General features: G+C 34.8%; 1 protein-coding gene and 1 long non-coding RNA gene across 4 annotated transcripts in view; one reads left to right on the top strand and one right to left on the bottom strand.

The window, feature by feature from the left end:
• The window catches only part of LOC141454775 (uncharacterized), a 40,048-nt gene extending 38,483 nt beyond the window's left edge, over positions 1 to 1,565 (bottom strand). Inside the window, exons 1-2 of the long non-coding RNA XR_012458965.1 lie at positions 1,426 to 1,565; positions 24 to 98 (exon numbers count right to left, since the gene is read on the bottom strand). This is a non-coding gene — a long non-coding RNA (uncharacterized lncRNA). The remainder of the gene's footprint in view (positions 1 to 23; positions 99 to 1,425) is intronic.
• The window catches only part of LOC141454773 (uncharacterized), a 309,424-nt gene that overhangs the window by 329 nt on the left and 289,931 nt on the right, over positions 1 to 19,164 (top strand). For 2 of the 3 annotated variants that reach the window (XM_074129358.1, XM_074129357.1), the window contains exons 2-3: positions 163 to 445; positions 1,501 to 1,968. The gene's annotated coding sequence lies outside the window, so the exon portion shown is untranslated. The remainder of the gene's footprint in view (positions 1 to 162; positions 446 to 1,500; positions 1,969 to 19,164) is intronic. The other variant, XM_074129359.1, reaches the window with a different exon arrangement.

Here is a 19,164-nt window from a genome sequence, read left to right as displayed (position 1 = left end):
AAATTATAAGCATGCTATCTTACTCTTGAAACTTTTTAAAGATGAAATTCAGCAAACATGAGAATATTCTTGCTTATTCACAGCAACTACATGCATATCTGCAATTAAACGTAATAATTAATTTCAATAAAAATATTTTTTAGCATTTTATGTTGTTTCCAGAAAAGACACACGCATTATCAACTTTTGAACATCAATTTAACTATGAAGATGTTGGAATCCTGCTATTTAAAGTGACTCCAGGATATTTGTGTAAATCTTGGTGTGAATTTTTCTAATCAGATAAAGTGAGAGTATCTACATATATTTAAAAAAAAACAGTGTTTCTCTATTCATGTTTTTAGATGCTTTTAAAAGAATTAAAAGAAGTAAATAAGTAGAACAGTAATTGCAAAAGAACATTATGGCCAACAACTGGAACTTTTTTCAAACAAAAAAAACCCAGGTATTTGGTTAACCTAATTAGTTTAGCATGTTGACCAGCTGTTGCCCTTTTTTAATCATTACTAGTTCTAGTAAGAGAAGCTATTTTGTCTACAGTTACTGAATTAACTTTTTTTTGGGAGGTACATGTGTGCTTTCATTGGTAAAAATCCTTTCTATTGTTAACACATACCTGCAATTGTCAATTGTACATATTTTATTGGTGTTTCTGATGTTAAGCTATTATGGATCTGGTGTGTGTCCCTTTATGAAGATATTTGGATGTCTGGGAATTGCTAAGCAGTTAACTATACATCCCTTCTATTGAAATGAAGTATTCTTTGAAATTTATTGGTATTTTGTTCAATGCTAGTAAATAGAAATCTTAATATTGTCTATGTTATTACCTTTCATGTCGAATTCAGTTTATAGTTCAAGAAATAACTACATGAATAATTTCTTAAGTAATGTTATTCTGTGCAACATTTAATTAAATGATGCAGTGTGATGCACATTTAAAGAAAATAACGGATCCATGCTTGATGCACGACATTTAATAAACAGCATCTAGTAGATTCTAGTTGTAGCAATAACGTTAATTGTTCTAACAATCTTGAGTTTCGCAGCCAAATTAGCCATTGAGGTACTCAATTTATCAGAAATAAAACGTTCATTTAATCATAAACGTGTAACTCAGAAACTCATTTCAGAATTACCTAATTTAATTAGGAATTACGACTCTTATTTCTAAGGTAAATGCAAATTAGTTGAAAGTTGGTATCAAGATTCACATTATTTTAGTATCAAATCTACCTTTTTATTCCCATAGTACAAAAGAAGTTAATAATTTTAATGCATTAATCAGTAGTTTTATCAAACAAATCCTTAATTTTGAATTAAAAATTCGTGGTTTTAAATTTAGCACAATATGTCTGCCCCATCAATTATTCATTTTTTAAGAACTGCAATCTTAGTACTTATTAAAACTTTTAATCTACTTACTTAATGTTCTTTCTGTTAATTCCTTTGGTAATATTTGGATAATTGCTAAATGCGTATCATCTTCTTGGTTTTCAGATCACAACTTGTTGGAAATAGGGGCGGATGATGGCCACAGTGATTCGGAAAAGGAAAGATGCTTGGACTGGCTGGTTCCATAGAAGTGGGTACTTAGTACTCATGTTAAAAAAAAAAAAAAAACTTAAAAGTAAAACTGATAATAATTTATAATTTTGTAAAAATGAATTATTATTTTTAATTAATTTTATTAACTAAATTATTGTTTAAAAAAAAAATAAGTAAGTAATTATTTTCTTTGAATACACCACTGCCACTTACTTACGTCATTAAATCTAGCAGCCATTGTAGTTCGTGTTCTTGTGCTGTAATTAGATAATTTCGTGATTATTATATTCGTTTCTTATTTAAGTGTTTTATTGTAATTTTATTGTATCTTTGTTAATTAAAATTGATATTCTTATAAGTGAGTGTTTTAAAAATCGGTTGAATATCCTTTGGAAGCTGTGATTCTTGACGAATCTTATGGTGAGTGAGTGACTTACTTGATTTTTTATTCATTTTTTTTTATACTAAATTAAGTTAATTTTCCTTAATTTATTCAATATTTCAATGCATATATTAGATTAGTACAATATGAAAGTAGAATTACTTTAAAAAATTACCCAAAATGTTTTAAATGAGCTTTTTAATTTGAATGCCCTGAATGGGGGCTTTCAAGGACATTGGTATTCAATTCTTCTAGATTATTATGGAACATAAGATTAGAATAAATTAATATACTCAAAGTATGGTAAAATATTTAATGATACATTATTTTCGGCGTTCACTTTTTTACAGATTATGCCTTATTATTATCCCCAGATTTCCTTTGTACATTAATTTGTACCAGTTCACAGTTAGTGCTGGTACTGTAGATTCTTCCTATTGTTAAAAGTATTTTATGAAAAAGAAGTGAGTTTTATTTTGTGAAAGATCTAGAATGCATGATTATTGCCATTGATTTCTTTTTACTTAATCCAATTTTTCAATTTCATTTTTAATAATTGTGAAATTTTCTAAAACAAAAGTGTTTAGCTGTAATCTTTAAACATAACTTTGTGGTCTAATACACTTTAGATATTGAATTATTTAGAATATTATCCATACAAAAAAGTGATGTTGAACAGATAAAATGATGGTAGTTTTTTTAAATTAGGAAGTTATTTTTTGAATTTAAAGTATGTGATTCATATCTTGCTTTCAAAAGCGACACAAGTCAATCTACTTTCCTTTTTTGGATTTTAGTTCTTTTTAGAGTGTCAAACTCAAAGTTTTATTAGTGTTTCTAATCAATTTAAATCACTTTCACGATTATTTTAATCAATAATCGGGGAGAAAATTGAATTTTTGCTGACATAATGATAAAAATACATTCAGTATTAAGAGACACTATCTGATAACTTCCATGAATATATGCAATAGAGCAAGTTTGCTAGGATTTACAAGATAAAATTTAAATTTTTGGTACTTTTATTAATTTGAATAAGCAATTGTGTAAAATATTGTTCAGTTTATTCCACACAACTGCAGCAATATTACCTATTATGACTATTTATTCATCAAACATAATTGTGAGCACCAAAAATAATGAATAAATAAGTGGTTTTATTAGAAATGCATGATAATTGTTTTAGTTGGCTAAGTCAGAGCTTGCTACTTAGACATTTTCTGCATGTTTTCTCATAATATGTGATAAAATTTGTTCTTGATCGGTTGCTGCGTATACTAGGTGTCATACTGAGTGACATTATTGAATCTCCAGAGTCGAGTTTGCTTCATTTGTGTTCTATTTCTTCTAATTTTTCCTACAAAGTTTGTAATAATGTTACTTTTAAGGATGCCAGCGATAGTAAAGTTCATTCTATTAAGAATAGTTTAAAATGATCAATTTTGGGGTACCAGAATGTTTCTTATTGATAATTTCTAGTAGTATTTTAGAAATATATGCTACGGATTTCATCTTTAAGAATTCTTACAGCTATAAGATGGGCAGTTGTCGCTGATTATTATTGAGATCTTGGGGAACAGCTTGCTCCAATTTTTCAATTTCTTCTAGTTATGTGCGGTATATTTTAGCTATGAGCGTTTGTGTGAGTATTAGAAATGTAGAACAGTATAATGAACTATCTGACCTCAATATGTCCCCCTTTGTCTATTTCTTCTAGTTATCCGTAAAATGTAAGGTATATTTCAACTTTGTGGATTCTAGTAGGGGTATTTGTGGTTATCATTGAAATGTAATGCAATATATTGGGCCTTTAAGTCTCAGTATGCTTATTTTTATCTATTGCTGCAAATATTTTCAAAATGTATGTCACAATTTGAACTTTGAGGATTCTAAAGATAACATTAATGATACTCTAGGATTTTCTTTTTGTGTCATTTCATCTAAATTTTCGTGTAATGTGGTTTACAATGTTACCTTTATTGATTTGAACGACAGTGTAGTTGATTTTTTTTGTAAATTATTACTAGTAGTTCTAAAAATGTGTGTTATAATTTCAACTTTGAGGGTTCATGCGATATTGTAGGCGATTGTGTAACACCAATGTAATATTTTTTAAGATATTGTCCAGCACTAACCACATTTTCAATACTTCTTTAACTTCGTATATTCTAAGGATAGTATAGTTTATTCTATTGAGAATACTAATTAAAATGAATAATTTTAGAATGCTTTTATCTTTTAATTTTTTTCCAAAAGTAGTTTAGGGCAGTTTTAGTAACTTTTTTGTTCTTTGTATGCTTCTTTTATGTATCTTTCTACAAGTATTTTCAAAACGTTACAATTTCAACTCTGAGTTTACCAACGATAGTATAGTTGATTCTATTAAAAATGCGGGGTAACATTTTTAATCCCTGGGGACAGATTAGCTTCGCTTTGCCTTTTTCTTCTAGTTTTTCACAATTTGTGGGGGGGGGGTGTGCTGTTTTTCCTTTAGAAGATTCTAACGTTAATAAAGTGGAATATAGTAAAGTATGTTTGCTAGTCGCTTCCGTCCACGACACCTAATTGGTAGTTTGACGTTAAGCCTCGCCTGAAGAAATAAACGATTACTTTATTTTTTAAGTGGAATATTTTTGGATTTCCAGAGAGAGAATATATTCTTTTTGCCGCCTTTTCTTGCCCTTACACACAATGTGAGGTAACAATAATTATGATACCTTTTTTGAGGATTCTAGACATAGAATGCTCTTTCTCATCGTTTTTCTCAGAATGTATCCTGCAATCTTAACTTTAAGGATAAGATCATTTTTTGGTGATTTTGTTTAGCAATAAGACGTAACATTATTGGATGTTTGCTCCAAGCGTATTTTTTGGCCTGTTTCTACCAGTTTTTCTATAGATTTTTTGTCAAACAATTTCAACTTTTAGCATGCTAACTATTGCAAAAGTGATTCTGATAGAAATACTAGATAACAAGTACGTATTGAGTATCTGCTACATTTTCCTATTTTTTGTTAATTTTAATTGGTTTTCTTAGATGGTGTGGTACAATTAGATTTGAAAATTCTAATAAAAGTATGGGTTATTTTATCAGAAACAGTAGATATTATTATTTGTTGCATCAAGCTTCTTTTTTTTCTGTTTTTCAAAATGTGTGTTAGTTATATTGGTATTATATTCGTGATTAAATACATAAATTGCATTTCTGGACTTAAATTTTGGGCACCATCCATCATATTATGGATCCTGGATTCCTGGTTTCTTTGGATCCTGGTTCTTTTGGACTTTTCATCTCAGGGTTGTCTGGAGCACTCATTTGCAAGCTCTAAAAAATATGCCTTCCGTCGAAAAAGTATTTTTTTTTTGTAATTAGCATTATTTGGTCTCGTAACGTATGCATTACAAACTTTAAATGACTGGAGGAATTTCACTCTTGCTATTCTAATTAAGTTCAAGAAGTTCTTTAATCTTTTCTATGGATCCCAGGAAAATTCTTTGTTAGGGCACTTCTGGAAGAGGTAGAGGTTGTAGGTTCTTTTCAAAAGGGCCATTTTAGTGTAGGGTTGGGTCTCATTTATTTATTTTAATTTTTTTTCTACGGCCCAACTGGACCATTTTTTTTTTGACTTCCTTGTCAACAAATGCCCATTTCGGTCTTGTTTATCCGGTGGCTCAGCCATCTCCTCTCAATCTAAAGCTTCGTCAGATCTTTCTTCATGTCTTTCATCATTCTTCTCCCTTTTGGATGACTTTTCTTTGCTTTCCTAGGACACTTTATTTTCCTCCAGAAATCTTTTGTTTCTTACTTGGCAGTCGGATGTGCCACTAAAAATGATGAATCGATTGTTAGCTGTTCTATTTAAAGAGGAATTTTCTCAAAAACGACCCCCCCCCCCTTATGATTTTCTTCAAACATGGCAAGCTTATTGTATACGCAACCAAATTCCCAAATTTTAAGAAAATTATCTTTCCCAAAGTTACTTTTCACTTGTTAGTTTTTTTGAAGTTTTCAGCATTTTCTTTTGTGTTCACATGTACAACTCTGAAGTTATCTACTTTTTTTAGAACAAATTCCAAGTTTTTAAGAAAATCTAATTAAGTAACCGCGGCTAGTGAAAAATCTTAAGTCTGTTCAGACCGGAATGCAAAAACAAAATCTTTAATCTTTCCGGCCCTGATAATAGTGGAAACGAATTCAGTTGTGATATGTATGTAGATTGACACGACACCGGATAAGTCAATTACAGATTCCAGTAAGCCTACCTCGGCATGCTTGCCAGAGTCGGTCTGTAATCTAATGATATCAGGTGGAGCCTTGCTAGTCTAAACTAGATCTCTCTGCCCCCTCTCCCGCTCTGGAATCTCACGCCGTCTCATGTATACATACGTAAACACTATACATGTACATAAATGTATACAAACGTACAATATATGCTTAATGAATTTATACCTCACGATCTTGCCCATAATGAATATAATTATCTTCAAAATGATTTCTCCCGGTGTTATTATTAATATTGTTCGTATTTTATACTATATTTTTATTTTTTAGTTTGAACAGGATGTGTGTTATAATCGAGCTGATTTTCGATTTTTTAAGAGTTTTATCGATAATTTCCGATTTTAGGTCCCGATAATTTTGTGGTCCAGTAATTACACATTTCTTTGGATGTACGAGGGTCGTTTGAAAAGTCCGTGCAAAGTCAGAGAGATAGCACTACTGGCGCGTATCGAGGTTATGTTTAGTTAGTAGCATCTCTTGGAAGAACACACGCCAAGTTTCAGCCAGATCGGTCTATTTCTTTGTTTGGCATTCGTTTGAATCTAGGAAGTCGAGTGATTTTCAAAAAATGGACGAAAAAGAATTTCGTGTGTTGATTAAACACTACTTTATGAAAGGCAAAACGCCTCAGGAGACTAAAGAGAAGCTTGATAAACATTATGGTGACTCTGCACCTTCGATTAGAACAGTTTATAAATGGTTTCAAAATTTTCGGAGTGGCCATATGGGCACAAGTGACGCTGAACGTTCTGGACGCCCTGTTGAGGTTACTACTCCAGAAATCATTGATAAAATCCATGATATGGTGATGGATGACAGAAGAGTGAAGGTGCGTGAGATTGCTAGTGCTGTGGGCATCTCGAATGAACGGTTATATAATATTTTGCATCAACATTTGGACATGACAAAGCTATCCGCAAGATGGGTGCCGCGATTGCTCAAGCTTGACCAAAAACGAAATCGTGTGAAGTGTTGCAAGGACGGTTTGCAGCTGTTCCAGAAGAATCCGCAGGACTTTAAGCGTCGTTTCGTCACTGTGGATGAAACATGGATACATCACTACACTCCAGAGACCAAAGAACAATCTAAACAATGGGTTACCAAGGGGGAATCTGCGCCAAAAAAGGCGAAGACCGTTCCTTCGGCCGGAAAGATTATGGCGACTGTCTTTTGGGATTCGCAAGGAATAATCCTCATCGACTATCTGGAAAAGGGTAAAACTATTACAGGTGCATATTATTCATCGTTATTGGACCGTTTGAAAACCGAGCTGCAAGAAAAACGCCCACGATTGGCCCACAAAAAAGTCCTTTTCCATCACGACAACGCACCAGCTCACACCTCAGCAGTTGTGGTCGCAAAATTAATGGAAATAGGGTTCCAATTCGTTTCACATCCCCCAAACAAACTAGAGCAGCGTTGGACGAAGTGTATAAGCCTAAAAGGAGACTATGTTGAAAAATAAAAAAGGTTTAACCCAAAAAATTAAGTAGTTTTTATTTTTGCACGGACTTTTCAAACGACCCTCGTATGTGCGTGTTTTAGTGTGTATCTCCACCTTAACTGAATAATGAGAAATTGTAGAAAGATGAAAATTTGATATTTCACTTAGGTACCACCAGAGGATGACGTAATATATTTTCCTCTAACGCAGAGGTTCCCAATTTTTTTCGGTTTGCGGTTCCCTAAATAATCGGGATTTTTTTCCGCGGCGCCCTCATAATACATAAACATTGACTTTCTTGAAAAATTGGAAAACTTTCCTTTTCATAAGCGATTACCCATTTAACAGCGAAAAATTAAAAACAGATACTATTTTCCTTGGGATAATATAAAATATCTAATTTCAACTGTTTCGGTAATATCCATATGGAGACGGGACAACCACCATGTGGTTAGATAATTGGAAAAGAAATTAAACACGAATTTTAAATTCACAAACAATTTATTGAACATCCATTGATGATTAAAATTATTAAAATTATTAATGGGATGGATAGGCGAAGATGTTCACTTCACAACTTCTCAAATCTCGGAATAAAATTGGGTACGGCTACCCTCATTTCTTGTTCAACGTTACTTTTCGAGTGATATTTACTTTTTATTACCGCGATCGCCGAAAACCCAGCTTCGCACCAATAGGATGTTGCAAATGGAATTAATATTCCTGAAGCTTTTCGACTAACCAGTGGATATTCCTTTTTTTACTGATATCCAAAAAATCAGAAACTTCCATGCTACCAAATTGCCGAATTGTTTAATTGAATATTTCGCGGCGCCCTTATGACGGGAGCCGTGGCGCTCCGGGGAGCCGCGGCGCACACTTTGGGAATCACTGCTCTAAATCGATCAATAAAAAGAACCAAATTTTTTAGAAAATCGTTTATTTTTCAATTTATTTTTGGTCTAGTGGTTATGAGCGTGGCTTTGTAAGTGTAACCCCCTCAGTTCGAATCCCGCATATGACTACTTTTTATTTTTTAGAAAAAAAAAATTGTTTATAGTAAAGTATGAGCTAATTGGTAGTTGGACGTTAAGCCCCGCCTGAAAAAAATAGGCGATTACTTTGCTTTTTTTTTTATATAGATCTATTAAGTTTTATTGGAATCATTTTTCCAGAAAAATTAAACTGGTGAAAAAAGGGATGATTAGGCATGCCTCTAAAGTGTCATTACTGTTCATTGTACTCTCTTACTACCTGTATAATATTAATTATGGATCAAAATCAAGCTTGAATTTCTAAATTTGATGATTGATGGAATTTAGCTAATTATGCAAAAAGTTCGTTACATTCACAAATCTAACAAACCACTTGTTTAACAATGAGTGTGACTTTATTTTTGGAATTGAAAAAAGCACGATTTCCGTGAAACGTTGTGCCAAATGCTAAACACAAGTTCGTTGGTCCTTAGCGCATTATAGCATTAAGCAGGTCATTAGTATAATGTACACTGTAATATATACATCATGATGGCATACAAAATGTAGTACGTACATACACAACAAACCATACAGGACTATTCAACCATCAAAATGAATAATGGGGATTGGCTAAACCAACCCCTCTACCTTTTCACACACACACACACACACACACACACACACACACACACACACACACTCACACAAAATCAACGAGTCTACCTTAACTTTTTTGGAAGCTGCGCACGAGTTGCCCTGCCTAGAGTGGCTCTCCCCCCTCCCCCCCAGATACGCACCAATACGCTGGATGCTCATTTGATGACATCTTCATGTGTCTGCCAACCACCTTTCAGTAATTGTATCCCCCCCAGCCAAAGACCCAAAATTACACAATTCACGAATGTAAACGGGAATACACATAGAATACAATGTATGGCTGTTGACGTCATGATGGTACCACATTTCCTGGTATCATCAGTTGCACTCTGAACCACTCTGCATTCAGCTGGATTGGGTGAGGGGGCGGGAGTGGAGCGGCTATCCCTTGAACATTGAACCTTCACTGAACCATCCCCGTCTATGAAGTTTCCTCTTTTGCCTAAAATCCCCAAATGTTTGCAAATCCAACAACAACAACTTCAATGGCTACTGTCTATTCAAATTCTGTTTCCCCTTTTTTGGATGTTAAAACAGATTCCCCGCCCCACCCCCCCACCACTCTCTCTTGTTTTCGTCTATCTGTCAGTTCATAATGGTGACGTAAGAGAGTGAGCGTGGTATGAATGCGCGCGCACGTCGGTTTGTCTATATGAATACACAGCCCTTGATATCAAATACACTAATATTATTCTAAACATCACAAAACCTAATCTCCATTGAATAAATATTTATATTCCTTTTACTCGCTCACTCAATTTTGCTCGCTATCCCCCCCCCCCATCCGTCCGCACTAAATTTCACTCACCAGCTCTATTCATCCCAAACAGTCACCACTAAAACTTCCAACTTGAGCGAGTGAATTTTAATGAATTATATATTTGCTACTGGAGATGGAGGGGTTTCAGTGGGTGGTAGTTCCAGAGAGCCCTTCGTTTTCCCTAAGAGCAGAGAGCCACCGCAACCAACCCCTAGAGCAAAGTAGGGTCTCGTCCGCTACAGTTAGAACATTAGAAGTGAAATGATGAGTTCATTAGGCTGATGACGTCATTAGTAGCGCTGTGGTGGGAGCGCTTTTGTGCGCTGTCACAAATTGAAATAAACAGTCGTCTATCTGCAAGTGGGTAAAAAGGGGAATGATGCGTAGGCTTTTTAAATTAGGTTATAAAAACTTTACTATTTCATAGTACCACTGCCTAAAAAAAAAGTTAATTATCGTGCAGATTTTTGGCTTATCGGCATCTCTAAGATACTCGTACTATACAGGGTTGTACACGGGGAAGAGTGGTCGAAACTTCCGGGAGGTGATTCAGCAGCTCAAATGCAACAAAAAATATTCTCTTCACTTTGGCCCGATTCTCAATAGTGTCCAAGATATTTGCATTTTTAACCTTTCCGTCGATATTCGCGTTTTCCACCATAAAAACGGACGTAACTTTTCTGTCCTTTATCGTACAACAAATCTGCTTATTCTAAACGAAAGAGCATTAAATTTCCTATAAATTTGCTCAATACAGAGCTTCAAAACGTTTCTTATAACTAAGGAACGGATTTTTATGTATTTAAAAATGCCAAATATTTAATTAAAATATGCATTTATTTTCGTCAATTATGTGGAAAATATGTGATTTTCTTAAAATATTTTCTGGAATATTTAAGTAAAATGGACATTTTTTTTTATGAAAATGGATTTTTTTTGGGGGGTCAAGTTATAATTATTTATACAAGAAAAGAACATTTTTTACAATTTATAATAATTTATTAGGAACAAAATAATTTGTTTTTACAAGTTATAATGATTTATACAACAAAGAACATTTTTACTATTTATAAAAAGATGTGTTAAATTTTCAATTTTTAAAACTTCTCTCTTCGAAATTGTTTGCAGCCACATGAAATTTCAAATGTTGAAACGTAAAGTGACGACGATCTGGGCGTAAGATGGACTTGTAACGACTAAAAGATCGATCAACATCTACAGATGTTATAGGTGCCTTGCTGAAAGAAGTTATCTCGTTGGTTGTAAAGGGTACACCATGTTCTGAGGTGACTTCTGTTCCACTGATAATATCAGAAATCTGGCAGATGGTCTCCCACCCTTTGTTCTTGCTCAGTACTTCTAACAGTTTTGATCTGATCAGATCTCCCTTATTCCCAGGTATTCCTTCCACCTTTTCGATGTCTTTTTTAACGTTGGACACGTTTTCTGTCAGTCGAACATTTTGGGACTCAAGTTGGGTAATGGCTTGTGCAAGAAATACGCAATTGTCAGAAAAGAATACACTAAGTGACCGAACGAAATGAATTGGACACTTCAACGAACGAGCTGAAAGAACAGACAACTTCAAAGAACTAACAAGTGCCCGTCACTGTTTAGCAGCATTCTGTGTAAATTACAATAACCATTGTACCCACTGTGATTCACAGCCCTACAGTCTGTGGTTCACAGTTCCTGTCAACCACCTCCCAATTATGAAAATATGCCCAAAATGAAAAATATGTACATATTTTGATTAAATATGTAGAAATATTTATTTATTTTAATCAAATATGTATAAATATGCGAAAACATCCAAATATGTGGAAATATGGGAAATAAAAGTAGACTCAAACGGCTTAAAAAGTGTCAGTATGAATACTTCTAGTTGAATAACGTCTGTAAATTGCCTAGAAAAAAATATGTAAATACATACGAATCCGTTCCCTACTTATAATAACAATGAAATATTTACTTTAATGTCAAAAAAAAATTCGTTCTCGATGATTTTTGTTAAAATTTTCAACTGCATTTTTTCAATGATTAATGAATCAAGGTGTCACATAATTTTAGAAAAACTTGCGCGCATTTATTGAGCTTCAAGACAATATGGCAGTGGTTTCCAACCTTTTTGTACCTGCGCCCCCCTTTAAAAAAAAAATTGTTGCGCCCCCTTAATTTCTCTAACCATCTAATTTCATAAATACTCAACTGATATTATAATTTATTTAATGGGCTACAAAATAATATACAATATTATGTAAAAATATACATAAACAATAATTATTTATTATAAGAAATAATAAATTTAAATGTAATAAAAACAAATCTTACAAAAATACAAAAAAAAAAGAATATATAATTAATACATTATAAAAATTTAATGCGACGGTTGAGCTTGTTTTTCAGCACAAATTTTCTCAAACCGTGGTATCATTGAAGAAATCGCGGTTCTCAGTTCCTTTTCAATCACTAAGCGAGATCGATACTTTGTTTTTAAGACAGCTACTGTAGAAAAACCAGTTTCACATAGGTAAGATGTTACAAATGGCAATAAAATTTCTAAAGCTTTTTTTGTCAAAGTAGGAAAATCGTCCTTTACTCGTAGCCAAAACGTAACAATATTATTTTCGTCTTGAAACATCTGATTTAGTGTGCTATCACTAGATAAGTCAATTATCATTTCCTGCTCTGCTGTCGTAAGGCCAAAATCATCATATTTTTCAATCACAAATGGGTTTCCAATCGCCCTGCCGGCGCTCGGCTCCAAACGTGAAAGCGAGATGTTTTCGTTCCAGCAAGAGTATGGATGGATGTTTTAGCATTTGTACCCGAAAAATTCGCGTCGAGGATTGCGGATTACGTATACCTATTTTGCTGATTCATTTTTTTGACACCTATTCCACTTTTTTGGTTTGTATTCGAAAATGATATTTTGGCAACAGCTGCATGCCCCCCTTGCAACAGTCTCGCGCCCTCCTAGGGGGGCGCGCCCCACAGGTTGGAAACCACTGCCATATGGAGTTTTTTTTGGTTTTTAATAAAACCCTATCCCGAACAGAGAGGGGGTGTAAATGCAGAAAACTGGGATTTTGCGTAACCGACTTTTCACTATTAATTCACTCAAATGTCAATTTTTCGGAGAAGGAACAAAAAGAAAAGTAACCATTTCAGTTTTTAACAATTATTATTTAATAAAACGGAAGTTGATGAAAAAAACTTCCATTATGTCGTTACAATATGTTGCACAAACAATTGTAGACAAGAAACTAGAAATTTGCCACAATTCTTTCCCACTTCCTTGTTTGAATAGTTCGAACAATTTTTGTAGCAATTTTAGCTAGCCACCTCCCTATAGTACTTTTTTACTAATGTTTTTTTATTGACAAAGTGGGGGGAGAGGATATTTCAGATCTTTGTGAAAGCTTGAGGCTAGTGACATAACCAGAAGTTATTACGCCAGAGGAGTTTTGATTGTTAGGATTTGATGCGGGAGATTATTGGATGGTTTAGTTGAGCCCCCACCACCCACAGCTCTGATCCGCATGTCCAGATGAGTTTAGATGTGCTTTCTTTTTTTTTTTTTGTGGATATATTCTACGAAAATTCGTTTTTAGGAATTCGGAGGGATGAAACGGGTGCCTGAAAAGGTTATTATTTCAGTATAAGGTGCAAGTTATGGAATATTAATAACATTTATTAGAATTAAACATGTTTTGAAACCAAATTTGGACTTGGGAAAACCCATAATCCAGAATTGTTGTAAAATGGACTCGTGTGATTGATCAAATCCGATTTTTTTTTGTTTTTAATTGTTTTATATAATACTTTAATTAGTCAATTACAAACTAATTACACAAAGTTGTAATTAATTTAATAATATTCCATGGAAATTGAAAATTTAGTATTAATTTGGTCTTAAATTGAAATTAATCAACACCAGGTGAATATTTAAATATAAATAATTAACAATAAATAAACGAAATAAAGCAATAAAAATTATAAAGAAAGCATGTCGTTTTTCTGGACGGAAGTAAATATTAAAATGATTTCAAAAGAGTTGCGTGAAACATGGAATATAATCGTGAAAGCATCGATATAATTTGGAGTCGTTCGCTTGGGGGGGAGCTAACAGGAAATCCGTCACCAAGGGGTGTACCAGAAACCTTTCATGTTCCACCAACTTATAGCCACCAGCAATGACTTGTTTTCCGTTTTAAACTCGATTAACTCAGGTTAATTAGTTTGTAATGTTAGGCGTTATTAGATATAGTTTGTGGTAGGTATATTGTAATAACGGGCAGTCTATTGCATTACTAATATACCGTGGGGAGGTTAACTGAGTTGGTGTTTAGGAAGACTGACTTGTTCTATGTAAACGTAAATAATAATCTGACCTGGTCACTCACAAGTTTTTTTAATTCACAAATTTTTTCATCATACGCTGTACAGTTGGCTCATATTTTGTATTCTTACTAATACAATAGTAAACTTCTTGTTCAGACAACATTCACCTGGATGTAGGACGTTAAGATAGTGGAAGAAAACATAAAGTAAATTGCAAGACGCCAAGCGGGCAGAGCGGTTAGATGCTAGACCCGCAAAGCTAAGATGTATTGCGGTACTAGGCTATATTCCCCAGTCTATACCTTGAATGGTTAATATGAGAAATTTGCAGTAAAGTATGTTTGCTAGTCGCCACGGTAGTCGAGCGGTTAGAGGCTAGACCCACAAAGCTAAGATGTATTGCGGTACTAGGCTATATTCCCCGGTCTATACCTTGAATGGTTAATATGAGAAATTTGCAGTAAAGTATGTTTGCTAGTCGCCACGGTAGCCGAGCGGTTAGATGCTAGACCAGCAAAGCTAAGATGTATTGCGGTATTAGGCTATATTCCCTTATTACCTTTAATAGTTAATATGAGAAATTTACAGTAAAGTATGTTTGCTAGTCGCCACGGTAGCCGAGCGGTTAGAGGCTAGACCCGCAAAGCTAAGATGTATTGCGGTACTAGGCTATATTCCCCGGTCTATACCTTGAATGGTTAATATGAGAAATTTGCAGTAAAGTATGTTTGCTAGTCGCCACGGTAGCCGAGCGGTTAGATGCTAGACCAGCAAAGCTAAGATGTATTGCGGTATTAGGCTATATTCCCTTATTACCTTTAATAGTTAATATGAGAAATTTACAGTAAAGTATGTTTGCTAGTCGCCACGGTAGCCGAGCGGTTAGAGGCTAGACCCGCAAAGCTAAGATGTATTGCGGTACTAGGCTATATTCCCCAGTCTATACCTTTAATGGTTAATATGAGAAATTTGCAGTAAAGTATATTTGCTAGTCGCCACGGTAGCCGAGCGGTTAGAGGCTAGACCCGCAAAGCTAAGATGTATTGCGGTACTAGGCTATATTCCCCAGTCTATACCTTTAATGGTTAATATGAGAAATTTGCAGTAAAGTATATTTGCTAGTCGCCACGGTAGCCGAGCGGTTAGAGGCTAGACCCGCAAAGCTAAGATGTATTGCGGTACTAGGCTAAATTCCCCCGGTCTATACCTTTACTGGTTAATATGAGAAATTTACAGTAAAGTATGTTCGCTAGTCGCCACGATAGCCGAACGGTTAGAGGCTAGACCCGCAATGCTAAGATGTATTGCGGTACTAGTCTATACTCCCAGTCTACGTATACCTTTACTGGTTAATATGAGAAATTTACAGTAAAGTATGTTTGCTAGTCGCCACGATAGCCGAGTGGTTAGAGGCTAGACCCGCAAAGCTAAGATGTATTGCGGTACTAGGCTATATTCCCCGGGCTATACCTTTAATGGTTAATATGAGAAATTTGCAATAAAGTATGTTTGCTAGACGCCTCCGTCCACGACATCTAATCTGTAGTTGGTTGTAAAGCCTGCCTGAAAAAATAGGCGATTACTTTACTTTTAAATGAAAAATACATTAAAATAAAAAAAAATAAATAATTACCGAAGCGTGTAAAATAGTAACCTGTTTATCTATTATTAATCTAACCTGTACATTATCGAGTCAGAGTAAAGTTTATAACACTGTTACAGTACAATCGCGTCTGTAATTTTATTTTATTTTTATTTCTGTTTCATCCTGAGTTTAACATATTTGGAAAAAAGAAAATTCAGGTAGCCTTAAAACCATTGCAAAGATCGGGAACAAGTAAACCACTGTAATAATCTAAAAAATAAGGACAACCCCCCTTTCCAAATTGCCACATAAATAATAGGACCATATTTAATTTCCGGTCCAGATTAATAACAATAACAGAATTTACAACATGACTGTACAATATTGAATGTTATTTAAACCCGTTTTCTTTTCTTTTTTCCTTTCGATTTAACCACACACCATTGGTTATTATTTTAAAACGTGAAGCTTAATATTAAAGAAATTATGGAGCCATTTTTCTGCCTCATTTATAAGGAAATTATTTTTCTTCATGGTTGCAGGGAAAAAACTGGGGTTTTTCCAAAAAGCACGCGATTTTCCCCCTTACTGCTTGAAATAATAATTAGTAATTGGCTAATTTTCTTAAAAGTTGGTATTTTTATTTGTTAAAACTTAGCAACTATAGACAGTTTGAAGATTAATAAATGTTTTTTTTTTTTACTTTATTTTCACAACTGTAGTATAATTCTGCAATTAGTGAAGCTGATACAATATGATACATAGAATAAATTTATGAATACATTGAGGGGAGAATTCACCCATTAGTGAAACTCCCAAAGTTGTACAGTTCACTATTGTACAGCACTTAATTCATTTAGAAGATCGCGTGGCCACCAGCGCTTCAACCACTTGGGAGGATTTTCTGGTAGAGTAGTAATTTGGGGAGACTAGAGGATTAGGTTGTAAGATAATTGAAGCGTAGAATTTAATGTAACGGGATCTTGCAGCTTCTGAAACATAAGGAGCAAGGGAAATCTCGGTGCAAGGTAGAGTTAGAGACATAGTAAGGAGTAATTGCAATTCGACGGGGCTCCAGTCCACCTGTCCTCTTCAACAGCAATCCTCTTCCTTGTACAGATCTTGGTGCGCTACCTTGGGCTCTACATAAACAAACGACTCACGTGGAGTCCCACACACTAGACTTAAAAGACAAGCAATGACAATACGTGCGAAACTGCTTTACAGACTTCTTGGACGACGCTCCAAATTACCCATTGAACTCAAACGCTTGAAATACAGTACTATTCTCAAACCTATGGTGGACTTACGGACTAGAGCTGTGGAGTTCAGCCATACTTACAAACCTACGGACTGTACAGGACATTTCAGTCAAAACTACTACCGACAGATAGCTGACGCTCCTTTCTACGGTGACTAACCTCACTCTTCGCAACGACCTCAACATTCCCTTCATAGATCAACTTTCCAAGACTAAAGACTTTCCAAGAGAGTATTTGACTGGAAGGATTGGATTTTTATAGATACTGGAAGCTTTGGCTGAGCCCCAAAGTTCCATTCCCGCAAGTCCAGGCAGGTTTCCAGTATCGTTTATTCTTGTAGTGAGAGTTTAGAACGCTTGTCCAGAAGTCTAGAGTTTGAATCGTCTGTTCAGTTCTTGCCGTTTAAGTCTAGTATCTGGATTCCAGCTTTAGGCGTTTGTCCATGAAGTGTCCTGGGTCCTTAACACAATCTGTTGCGGGAAGAGGAGTGAGGTTTAGGTAAACGGGTGTAAGGAATATAAGACTTAAAAGATCGTTTTAAGCTGTTAATTTATAGTGTACTTAAAGTTAAGTTTTCAATTATAAATTCTAAGTTACTTGAAATTAAATTATGATACAAGCGGTGAGTGTAAGAGATACCCATCATATTTGCGGCCTAGAAATCGACTTTTAACGTCACTTCGCTTGTGGGGGGGTAAAATTTCAAAATTTTCAAGGTTAACGCTAGTGCTTAAAAGTTAAAAAAAATGTTGTTTTTTTTTCGAATTGCAATGAAACTTCTGAGCAATAAAACAATCGTAGCTCCTCTTTAATTACTATTCAGCCTAATATTAGTACTACCCCTACCACGGAACAAAAGGTGTGGTAGTGAATTTTGACCTAATGTATTTCCGGTAAATTTGTCTCAACTATAGAAGGGGAAATGACGTGCGAGTATACACATCACTTTCTGTCAGTCTGTAGATTGAAATGCGTGGTAAATGCGACAGTTGTTGTTAAAAAAAATAGAAATTAAAAAGAATGCGTTCACATCAAGAATAAGTAGACGCATTTAGTACTTAAAGGGTTTCTAGGGCTGAGTGTTATTGTCGGTTTTCTGTTTGATGCAGAGAGGTGGCAACATACCCCTTAAAAGGGGCCCATGCATTTTAGCAGAATAGAGAGGAAGCAAGAAATGTACCACCCGGTTTTTAAGCTGTTTCCGGTGAGATTTTTTTTTTTTCTTGCATCACAATATCCAAAACTACGCACTCGTACATTGTGCAGTTTTTCCTAATGCATATTGTTGTTGACAAGTTAATGTAATGCACATTTCTTAAATCTGAGTACCATGTGATGGAAACTCGATTGTTACTTATACATTTTCCTGCACGTGGAGTGACACATTTTTCACTGAATAAACATTTACCTTGTAGAATAACTTAACAATTTTCCACAAACATTGTGCAACTCTCTTGGTGGTGTAAAACTTCTTCTTTTTTTTTCTTGGACCATTTTTCCAAAAAAGGAAAATTTTGATGCAAGAATTTTCATGAAGTGGTTTTGTGACTTTCCATTAGATTGGTAGTAATAAGAATCAGATAAGGGAAGGGATTAGCTATGCGGTTAGCGTACTGGGCTCCCACGCAGAGGTCCCGGGTTCGAATCCCAGCTGCTGACCCTTAGATTTTCTCTTCCTAGGAGCTTGTTAACAGCTCACTGTCCGTAAGACCATCAAGCGTGCGATCAGTCATGCGGCTATAGTTCAATAGCGAAGTACTGAACTACGGGTGCAAGCTGTACCAGATTACCAAGCCAAATTGCTTGCAATTGAGGTAGGATTCGTAGTGGCCGTTGGTGAACCATTAGCTTTGCTGTCCTAGGACGTGAGCTGAGCGGAGGTACACCGTTATAGAAACCAGAGTAGACATTGCCATCGTATGA

Source organism: Rhodnius prolixus, unplaced genomic scaffold, assembly GCF_049639745.1.
Source record: "Rhodnius prolixus isolate KJV_2025 unplaced genomic scaffold, Rpr scaffold_9, whole genome shotgun sequence".
NCBI lineage: Eukaryota > Metazoa > Arthropoda > Insecta > Hemiptera > Reduviidae > Rhodnius > Rhodnius prolixus.
The sequence above is the reverse complement of the archived record's forward strand: the minus strand, read 5'-3'. Positions and strand labels throughout refer to the sequence as shown.